This window comes from Aulonocara stuartgranti (assembly GCF_965226115.1).
Source record: "Aulonocara stuartgranti genome assembly, chromosome: 16".
Taxonomy (NCBI): domain Eukaryota; kingdom Metazoa; phylum Chordata; class Actinopteri; order Cichliformes; family Cichlidae; genus Aulonocara; species Aulonocara stuartgranti.
Genome location: NC_138952.1, coordinates 35,242,732 through 35,254,133, shown reverse-complemented (window position 1 = coordinate 35,254,133; position 11,402 = coordinate 35,242,732). Strand labels below are relative to the sequence as shown.

General features: G+C 41.3%; 1 long non-coding RNA gene across 1 annotated transcript; it reads right to left on the bottom strand.

The window, feature by feature from the left end:
• Positions 1-325: 325 nt before the first annotated feature.
• LOC309691682 lies at positions 326-10,122 on the bottom strand. The gene is made up of 3 exons (XR_014272083.1): positions 9,999-10,122; positions 8,952-9,118; positions 326-376 (listed from the first exon to the last, which is right to left on the bottom strand). It is a non-coding gene; the product is annotated as an uncharacterized lncRNA (long non-coding RNA).
• Positions 10,123-11,402: the final 1,280 nt, after the last annotated feature.

Genomic DNA, 11,402 nt, shown 5'->3' with positions numbered 1-11,402 from the left:
ACCTTCAACAGGTGGCCAGGCTGCGTCCACAGGCCCACACTGGGAGGTTCAGCTCTCCGTTTCCCTTCATTCTTCACATATCTGTGTCGGGCATAGTGTAAATCCTGAGGCTGAACGGCCTTTGTACAAGCACACACACTTCTTAGCAGGGCAAAGCTTGATTTAAAAATAGTGTTTTTATTTCATTAATTTTATTGAATACTTTTTACTTTTATAATGTTTGAAAAAATAAAATAATTTAAAAATATTTATTTGTAAATCAATTTACAAACACATAATTTATTGTACAATTCTTTACTTCAATGTGTGTGGCTCTTGTGGTCCTCCATACTAAAGCGCGTGGTGTCCAGAAGCAGTGGCACATGTCGACATGATACTGAACGGAGAGAAGAGAGAGATTTATGCCAGATCATACAAAGCTCAGAGAAAACCCTAATAGTCTCATTTTCCTCCCCTCACCCCCAGTGGTCACAGCAGATGGCTGTCGCTCCTTGAGCCAAGTGAAGGCCGAGGTTTTCTTCCCACTGTCACTAAATGCTTGCTCAGATGGGGCTGTTTGATTGTTAGGATTTCTTTCTATTATTGTGGGGTCTTTACTCTATTTGATTTGGCACTACATAAAGAAAATTGAATTGAATTGAATTAATTTTCTAGGCCTCAGCAGGGATGTTCCCTGTCATGACTCGGATGTGAGGCCACTGTCAGGGTGCTGGGTCATTGACCCAGAATTTTGAGTTCATTTAGTATTTATGACCCTTTTTTGCTGCATTTTGGAGATGTTTAAGTGTTTATAGTATTGAGTTTAGCCCTATGTATGTCTTTGAGTTCACTTGTAATTTTTGGTTTCAGATTCTCTCCATTTAAAGCAATGCATTATCAGGGACTATAACATCCAGTCCTTTTACCTTATGTCTATTTGTGCCTTTGTCTTTGTGTGTGTCTCACTCCGTCGCTCTCCAGGTCCTAGTCATGCCGTTGTGTTTCATCTCCCTTTTCTGTTCCCATGTTCCCCTTCCTGTGTTTCATTCCATGTCTCCATTTTAGTATTGCCCTTTAGAGAGTGGTAAGTGGGACCCTTGTGTTTGTCTTAATGTGGCATATAGTAGCCTGTTGTCATTTTACAAACGTTTATGGACTGGCCTTGACTGACTCCTGGTTTTATGGTCTTTTACTCAGAATTTTACTCAGAATTGTTTTATATATTTTAATCTTGCTTTTATAAAGAACTGTAACTATTTGTTTCATGTAGATCTCTTTTACTAATTTGTTTAACATTTTATGCTTTTTTTGTTGTGTTGCTGTAGTGGAGGTGCGGCTGCTTGTTGAGGGGCTAGGCACGTGAGGTGGAATCCCCTCCCCGATGCATGAGAGTGTACACACCAGGCATAGCTAGATTTCACCATTTAGATTTCAGTGTGAGTGACAGTGAGGTTTGCAGTGGAAGTACATGGGTGAGTAATCGGTGGCACCCTTGGGCACTCCTCCTGGTAGGTTGCCTCCTCAAGTGGCCGGTCTCCACTATTTTTTGTTATTTTATCAAGTTGTTATTGTTGTAGGGTAGCATCGTGGCAGCGAGCCTGGTCATTGTTTGTTAATAAAGTGTTTTAATTGCCATCTTGCAGGCTCAGCCCTGCTACCATTTCTGATTTTACAGTTCTATGCTTTTAGCAGTTTTTGTTAATACATTTTGATTTGTAAAACTGATCTGCCTCACCTCTGCTGTTAATAGCGAGCCTGTGGGCTTTGGTAGCTAGTGTAACATCTACATTGGCTATAAAAATCTTTCCTGGGGTGTACCTCTCCCCCCAGGTGGCGTTGTCAACATCCCTTAGTCACCTTCCCTGGTTATCCCTCATTCGCGCCACCACATTAAGGTCTGCAGCCGCAGACCCCTTGAAAGGCCACCTGTTTGACCCATTCAAAGCTTGGTGTAAACTGGATCATTGGGCCTCATTTACCAACAGTCCATACATACAAATCAGTGTGTAAATCATGCATATACACAAATCCATGATTTATCAATACTTTTGTGCCTAAATCTTGTGGCTTGTATCCACGATCTCTTTCTTTCAGTCAGTACCCAAAGCTCATGACCATAAGTGACCGCTGGGGATATAAATGGGCCAATAAATCTAAAGCTTCATTTACACACTCAGCTTCATGTTGACAGATCAGTGAAACATCTGTCAATTTAAACATATTCCATTATCTCATCTTATCATAAATGTCCTTATCTTTCATTAGAAAGCACCTCTATCATTGCTGGATGTCATCAGCCACAGGATTTGGGGTCAACAGATCTCATGTTCCTCATTCTTCTTCTGGTTCCTTTTTCTTGAAGTCTGTTAGGCTTTTTTATATCAACTTTGATTCCAAACATCTCTGTACGTGATGTTTGATGAGTGTCTATAGCAGTCAGCCTCAGTGTTGGTTTTTTGGACTTTTTTCTTTTAATGATTCTCACTCCTGTAGAAACGCTTTGGAAAGCTGTGCATCTTCTGGCTTTCTCCCACTTTTATTACATTTTATACAGTAAGACTGTATGTTTCTCATATTCGAGATGCTGGCTTCTCTCTTACAATATTGTCACCACTTTCTCTGCTGCACCGGGAGATAAACGTGTTTCTTTATGGAGAGAAATTGGTAGATTGCACAATGCCACAGGTTATTCTGATTCACTAAGAGAACAGGTCTGTATGGATATTTGATAAATCCAACAGTAATTTTGCATGCAAATACATTTTTGCGCACAGGGTAAGAACGTTTCCATGAAAATACTAGTTAATGAGGTGCAATGATCCCGAGCGCAGCAGCAAATCTACAACAACACGACTAAAAAGAAAATCAATGTGTTGCTGTGGCAAAGTCAAACGCCAGACCTCAACCTGATTAAAATACTGTGGTGGGTGCTTAAGAGAGCCGCGCATAAACAAATACTCAGTGAACTGAAATTAACCAAAACACAACAGCTATAATGAGAACACACCAAGTTTGTACAAGAAACAACATCCACTGAACCTCAACTTCTTCTCTGTCTGCTCCCCAGCTCATTAAGGCTGCAGCTGAGTGCAGTGGGTTAATTGAGTGAATTGTCTAACAGTGGACAGAGTGTTCATAGTGTGTCTGTGTTTGTGTGTGCGTTTCACCATGCAGCTCCAACATGGTCCTCTGAATTGCTGCTGGAGCCCGGCTCCTGACACAACCATCCTGGGCCCTCAGCGCCTAGATAACGAGCTCTATGCCTGACAGGTGTGTCGACATTAGGGGAGGGAGGGCTGTTCCCTATCAACCACCACCCCCAAACACACACACAGCCATTACCCACCAACCCGCCATCATCCTATCCTCTTACAGTAAACATCCCCATCAGCCTGCCTGCTCTCTTTGGAGAGTAAAAAGAGAGAACATGTTTGACATAATTAATTGGCTCTTTCTATAAAGTCAAAAGAGATGAAAGAGGTTATCAGTCTGAAATAATTAATTTGGAACTAAATTCACTGACAGTTGGGTTCGCTCAACAATTCACCTTTTTTTTCTCTCATCAGTGCCTTTTGAATGGCACACAGCCTGATACTGAGCGCGTTATAATGAAATATGAATGAAAAGGAATTTAATTAATGTGACCCTGCAGAGAAGGTCTTGCTCTTATACATTTTTGTAGATTATTGCCTTTCATTATGACGCTAATGTAGCAAGCATTTTATTCCAATTAACTTGAAATGAAAGAGGAAATTACATGAATTAATAACGGTGGGGGTGGTTACACACATTTCCTCAATTACCATCAGCATAATGCTGTATCCATATCTCAGCATCGCAGTAATTAAAGGGTTTCAGGAGGACTTTTTAACCAGTCGGTGAAAAGATATTGCTATCACGGCCTGAGGCAGAGAAGCATTGCTTTTGAATGAGAGGCCATGACGAGATCACAGAGGTTCATTTAGGAAACCTCCTGGACTGAGAAGACGGGCAAAATTTGCTTATTTGGAAGCTAATACTGATCTGCTCTCTGTTGGAGGTCCTTAACAAACATTGAATGTTTCCCCTGTGTGTATGAGTGCTAGCACAGTATCCTTCACAATATACTCTGTTGTGGAATGAGTTTGAGACAGCAAGAGGAGATGTTGAGTCTGTGACTGCTGCTGTTAAGTCCATCACCATTTTCTCTTTTGGCTTCAAATCTCTACTTAACATAGTGGATAATGCCTGGGAGCCTCTTGTCCCTATTAAAACTGCAGATATGTTCACTTTCACAACTTGGAAGATGCTAGGAGCTATATTTCTGAAAGAAACATAATTAGGGTTTTTCTTTACATTACCAAAAGAAGAGAGCATGCCTTCATTTACAGTAGGCCTACATTTGAACCCAGTATCATTACATCAAGTCTCTTAATTGTTATGAGCCCAAATATAATTCTGTGAAACTTTTCCAAGTGTATGATTGAATAGTTTTAACTAAGCTTTAAGCTTTATCAAAAAGAAAGTTTTAAGGCTAATCTTAAAAGTAGAGAAGCTGTGTCCCAAATTAAAACTGGGAGCTGGTTTCACAGAAAAGGAGCCTGAAAACTGAAGGCCGCCCCTCCCTGAGCCTGGTTCTGCCGGAGGTTTCTTCCTGTTAAAAGGGAGTTTTTCCTTCCCACTGTCGCCAAAGCTCTCGCTCACAGGGGTCATATGATTGTTGGGTTTTTTCTCTGTATGTATTATTGTAGGGTCTACCTTACAATATAAAGCACCTTGAGGCGACTGTTGTTGTATTTGGTGCTATTGTCACGGTCTGGGCCATTTTGACGCAGCATTTTGAGTTTCTTATGTTTTGGTTTATTTTTGAATGATGGATTGATTTCTGTTTCTCTGGTGCTTTATTGATTATTATGATAAATCTATGTTTCAGTTATTCTGGTATATGTATTATGATTAATGTTCTGGTTGTATTTTGTTATTATTGCAAGTTTAGCTCAGTCTGTCTTTCTCTGTCTAGTCCGTGTCTTAGTAAAGTGTGTCTTGTTTCCTGTTTTACTTTGAAGGTTCATGTGCATGTGTGATGTCAGCGTGTTCAATTTTACTCCGCCCCCTGTCTCGTTAGCCCTATTACTTCCAGATGTGTTCCCCACCTTTTTGTAATCTCCCTGTGTTCTTCTGTGTGTATTTAAGTCGTGTCTTCTTATGTTGTAGTCGCTGGTTTGTCTGTGTATCCATTGGGCGTCAGCCGTGTGGTCTCCCTGCTGTCTTCCGTCATATGCCTCTGCTCACCCTCCTTCATGTTCGTGTTTAGTAGTTTAGTTTTCCCAGTTCAGGTTATCTTTAGTTCTGTTTGCCGTTTTCAACTTGTTTTGTCTTACAATAAACCTCCTTCGCACCTCCACGAGTGCCTGCAATTGGATCCTCCTTTATTTTTCTCCACATGGCTCATCCCATTCGCCGTGACAGCGATAGATAGATAGATAGATAGATAGATAGATAGGGATGGGCACTCGTGGAGGTGCCATGATGCCACCGGTTCTGACATAAACGGTAGTAACCAGACCGAAAAGCAGCGCACATTTCGGTGCTTTATTTCGGTGCTTTTTTTTCCTGAGCTGTGATACACTTTAGATTCTAGCCAATCATTTTACATTTCCGAGGATAGTAGGCGGGGCCAGGTACGTACGTACGTTCTGTTAAAGCAGAGCTACAGATTAAAAATGCCCAAGGCGAAGCGGTTAAAAGTCTGGCTGTACTTCACAGCAAAAGATGCAAACTCAGCAGCAACAAGTGCTTTAAGCTGATACTGTGATACTGTCAAAGGAGGTAACACCTCAAATCTGATGAAACACCTGGCGACGCATAGCGTTTTTTTTTTAAAAGCCCAGAAATGCGCCGTATTTGATAGCTTGCTGCGAGACCTCACACCGAGCAGGTGGGTTGCCTGTTATGCAACATCCCCCAAAAACACGAAGAGGAGAGTCCTGGCCCCTAACCCTGCCAGTGTAGCAGAAATGATGACGGATGATGATGCAGCAGCAGCCGTTCTTCTCTGCGTGAGTAGGCTAACCACGTCATTACATTAATGCATGTAAGGTGAACTAGCAAACATCATCATAGCTACATGCTGCTGTCTTCTTGTTTGATGGCAGATACTCCCTTCACCCTGGCTAAAAAGGCTAAAATGACCAAAGAAAAAGTGGAAAACAGTTAAACATGAGAGGTTTTTGGACAAAGTTTGTGTTTTTTCCATTGTTTAAGCACTGCTTCCAGCCAAGAGTGATACCATATATGCCCCATAGCTGCAGAAAAGGCTAACATTGTTATATTTTTTTACAAAAAACAGCTGAACATGAGAGGTTTTTGGACCAATTTTGTGTTCTCCATTCTTTAAGCACCGGTTTGAGCACCGGCACCGTTTCAAAAGTACCGATTTGGCACCGGTATCGGATAAAACCTAAACGATACCCATCCCTATAGATAGATAGATGGATGGATAGATGGATAGATAGATGAATTGAAAGCAATACAGAATCAGTCAGTATTGTCATCCATCAGCCAGACAAAATATGGCATATACAGTTTCACAAATTAAAATGCAAACACAAAACAATAAATAAATAAACTGCTGCACTGTAAAATGCTTCAACATCACACCACAGCCTGATAAACATTTTTTCATGTCAATGAGCTACAACTCCTCCCCTGGGAGCAGGTCCATCATCCTCTCTCTTTTCTATTAATCTCACCCCAGCCTCCTGTTCTCCCACAATGAGGGGTGAGGGGCTCAAGGGGGCCTCTGAAAGGATGTTGGGCCAGTCAAGCAGTACTCCACAAGGGACCCTAACATATTGCACATTTCTCTCTGGAGCATCCATATAATTGTCACTGGTTGCTCGTTAAAGGACACAATTAATCAGAATGGATTGGCCATTACAGGTCAGCAGACAGGGCACCCTAAAACAGTTGGCCTGTGGTTCATCTCACATGTGGCTCTAAATGAAGACTCACTGTAGCATGACTCCATAATGTCTCCTTGATGTGCCATTAACATTTATTACTGCAGAGACAAAAATGGGGCAGCTGCAGGTATCAACATGGGGGAGAGACCCAAACCATGTATTTGGAAAGCTGCTTCATTTAAAACTCGTTTGTTCTCTGTTCTGCCACTATCCTGTTACTTTTGTTTATTATAGGATGTTATGAACTGGTATTTATATTTTTCAGTGCTTTAGCTACCTTCCGTCTTCAATTCCACACCTACAGCCAATTTAGAGTAATCAGTTAGCCTAGCATGTATGTTTTTCAACTAAGTGGATACCGAGAGGAAATTCATACAAGTGCAGTGAGATAACTCAGGTTTGAAATCACTTTGGGTCTCAGACGACCCCGTGTATGTAACATGTAACACTCCTGATCAAAGGGTCAAATGAACGTGCACAAAAGGCAAATTATTCAGGAAGTATGTAAAGTTTCTCTTTTCTTGTCACTTCATTACTCACCTTTGTTCTTACTTGCTATCAAAAATACTTGAGAATATTACTCCATATCAACTCAGGACAAATGGTTGTTAGTGTGCTGACTTTAGCTATAATGACGAGTCAGCCTCTATGAGTGCACTCTTCAGGTTAGCAGAGACTACTAAAATATTCTACTCAGGTAAAAGCGATCTTGGGGAGACCATGCAGTCACCACACTGAAAGGTCCAGGCCAGATGGTGGAGCTGAACCCAGGACCTTCTTGCTGCTTCACAGCAAGACTTTCCAGAAGGTTTAGAGGTGTGTTTATGGGATTTTTTTTTTACCAACCATTCTAAGATATTTGTGAGGTCAGACAGTGATGTTGAATGAGAAGGCCTGGCTGCAGCCTCCTCTCTAATTCATCTCAGATGTGTTGAGGTAAGGTCATCCTAAAATAAATATAGCAAAACAATTAAGATATGCTCCCAGTTTTGATTCAGAGAACAGACACCGTCTCTACTTACTTACTTATTACTTAAAATTAGTCTTAAAAAATTCCATTTTGATAAAGCATATAGTTAGAGCTGGATCAGGTGACCCTTAATCCTCCCCTAGGTATCATGCAATAGGCCTAGGCTGTGGGGGATTCCCATGATTAGTGTTTCTTCTTCACTCATTATGTGTTTACACATTAGTTATTATTAATCTGTGGCGCTCTTCCACGACATGTCTTTGGTTGGTTTCAGTATCTCTGCACCCTTTGATCTTATTTTCTCTTGAGTCTCTCGCGCTGGTAAATGTTTCCTTTAAGTTAAACTGGGAGAAGCATATCTTCACCCAACAGTCTGCTTATTGACAAAGTTAACCTAGTCCTAAAATTTGACGTTTGATTTTTTTTTCCTGCAGATCACGTGGACTTTCTCTATACCTCTTTGAACTTACAGAGACGCTTGTTCACGACTGCCTTTAATGGTGTTATAGAAGTCTTATTTATTGCAGCTTACTGTGTTTTATTGTAGGGTCTTTACCTTACAATAAAAAGCACTCTGAGGCAGTGGTGACATTTAGCGCGATGTGGAAAAAACCGAACAGAATTGCATAGAATTAAAGAGGAAAGAGGAACATACTGTGTGCAGGATGGAACAGTTCAAGGTGTCTGTGTTGTTGAAATGGTCTGTTTTACCTTCTGACATTACAGCAGTCAGTGATTTAGGTTGGTTGACCACTGAGGTTCCCCTTTGATAGCTGCTACTGTGAAGCAGATGTGTGGGAGGAATTTCTGGCCACAGCTGTTGTTGTTACTCAGTGACTATTAACCTATTTATCTTAGCACAGTCCTCTTGTCTCATCAATTCAGGTGTTTTAAAGTTGTAGTGATGAAATTACAGCAGTGAAAGATCCGTCTGGCTTTTACCTGCTTGAAAACTAAGGACACATTTGGACTTCGGAGCCCTCACATAGCAGTTTGTGTGCACACAATTGGAAGAAGAAGCTTGTAGTGAGAGGAGATCCTCCCAGTGGGCACATTACCTCTCTTCCTGTGTGCTGGTTGACCACACTGAGAAAGAGACTCCAGGGACCACATGCAGTGCTGGTGGTACAGCCTGCAATTTACTTCACACTTTTAAATCCCATTCTCTCTGCTTACTCTGCAAAATTAAAAGCAGAGCTTTTGTCTGAGGAGCATTTTGGAAGAACTGTAAGGAGAGACATGAACAATGATGGGACAGAGTGCAGAGGCAGAAGAGTTGTGCAAGATGACTAATAAGTTGCTAAAGAGTAGGGGTGCAACGATACACAAAATTCACGGTTCGGTTCGGTTCGATACTTTGGTGTCACGGTTCGATATTTTTTCGATACAAAAAAATGTTCATGCCTTTTTAATTTGTCATTTATTAAAATTATAAATATATATTTTAACTCAAAAGTACAGTTTTTAAATATAACCCTAACCCTTGTGCGTGTTTTTTACCCAGCTACATTTCTGAAAGAATGCAAAAGCATTGACATATATTTTTCCTTCCTACAATAGCCCGACGGGCAGGGAAGAGATAGATTTTGGTAGCCCGACTGAAAAAAATCGCTAGCTCCAGGACGTCAGGCTAGCGATATTGCGAGCCCTGTATCTGATTGAGGAATCACTCATCTTTGGAAAAGAGAGTTTATTACAGAGAAATGTCTCTTTCCAAAATAAAAGCTATACTATCCGCTTCTTCTGGGCTATATTCTCAGCAGCATAAGGAGAATCATGTGCTAACAGCTGTCTAAATGACTCGGCTAAAGTTAGTAGCATGCTTGTTGTTTTTGTCTTTGCACTAGGATGATGTCGGCATAAATGTGCAGTCATATTCGTTGTGTTCCCACTAGTGCTTTCAGGTTAATCTCGTTGAAATGACCTTAACGCCACAACACGGCAAATCTCCGTTAACGAGCTACCGCCGATCGCCCCGTGCATGGGGCTATACGGCCAACACGTTAACGAGCTAACTGCGCTAACACACTAGTTCCCACCCATGTAATTGAGCATTGCATAGCACATCCAACATACTGTTTTACTTTAGTCCATGACTCGCTTACCTTCAGGGTCATACGTCACATGAAAACCAAAATAATTCCAAACGCCAGATCTGAATGAGGGTGGGGGAGGTCCATGTGTCTTGCTAGCTTGCCCTGCGCTCTTCCTTCTGACTATGCTGTCTGTGTTGAGCACTCAGTGGATCTGCGCTCGACAGTGCAGCCTAGGCGGAGTAGTCGAACGCAGATTCACTGAGTGCTCAACACAGACAGCATCGTCAGAAGGAAAGTTGATAAAATAAATTACAAATGTTGTATTGTTCGATACATATGCGTACCGAACCGAAAGCACTGTATCGAACGGTTCAATATCGATACGAATATCGTTGCACCCCTACTAAAGAGCACTTTCTAGTGGCACAATGAATGACTGGCATGCCAGATCACAGTGGATCCCACACACCCCTCTACTGGATCTACTGGATCTGCTGGAAATCCATCATATCCTCATACCCACAATGCAGAGGTCGACATCAACCCAGTGATTTTTCCACATCTCAGAGATGCAGCAGAGGTGGCAAAAGTACAGACTTTCTTTACTTGAGTAGAAGTACAGATGTCTGGGTTAGAAAATACTCCAGTAAAATTTGAAGTACTGAAGAAACATTTTTACTCAAGTAAAATTGAAAAAGTACAGCAGGCTCTGAAATGTACTCAAAGTAAGAAAGAAGAAAGTAGCTCCTTGAAGGACAACTCTATAAACCATTTCTGTACAAATTCACATTAGTGCATGAGAATAAAAAATGTATTCAAATTTAAATTCCTAATTCTAATGAGTGTATTTAGCTCTGTTATGTAGGACACCTGCAGTGAAAGAGAATCTTAAAAATAACTAGAAAAAGTTGCATTTCCTGCAAAAATGCAGTGTGAATGCCGTGTTGTGGAATCTGCTGAAAAGAGGTGAAGAAGCTGAACGTTTGGCCTAAAAGAAGTGAAGGAGCTGAAATTTCTGTTGAAAAGAGTTAAAGAAGTTAAACTGTCTACTGAAAAAAATGGGGCCATGACTAGGATTTGAACCTGGCCCTCCCACTCTAAGAAATGCTGCTCATCTCCCTGAAACAAACTGGTTCTCAGCTGAATAGAAGATATGATGAGATAAAAAATGTGCAGGGTGCAGAGGACGCAGAGCAAACTGCTGAAGAACGCTGAAAAAGCTGAAACTTCTGCAGAAAGGAGGTGAAGAAGCTGAAATTTGTGCTGAAAAGAGGTGTAGAAGCTGAAGTGCTTGCTGAAGCTGTATTTGAAAGGGTACGCTGCAGAGTGTCAAGAAAGCAGTGTGCATGCAAACAGGGAAGATGTGCAGCAACTGCCACAGATAGGATTCAAACCTTCGCCACCAGGTCTCAAGGGAGCTGCTCATCCCACTGAGTCAAACCAGTTCTAGTTCCAAGCAAAGATATGATGAGA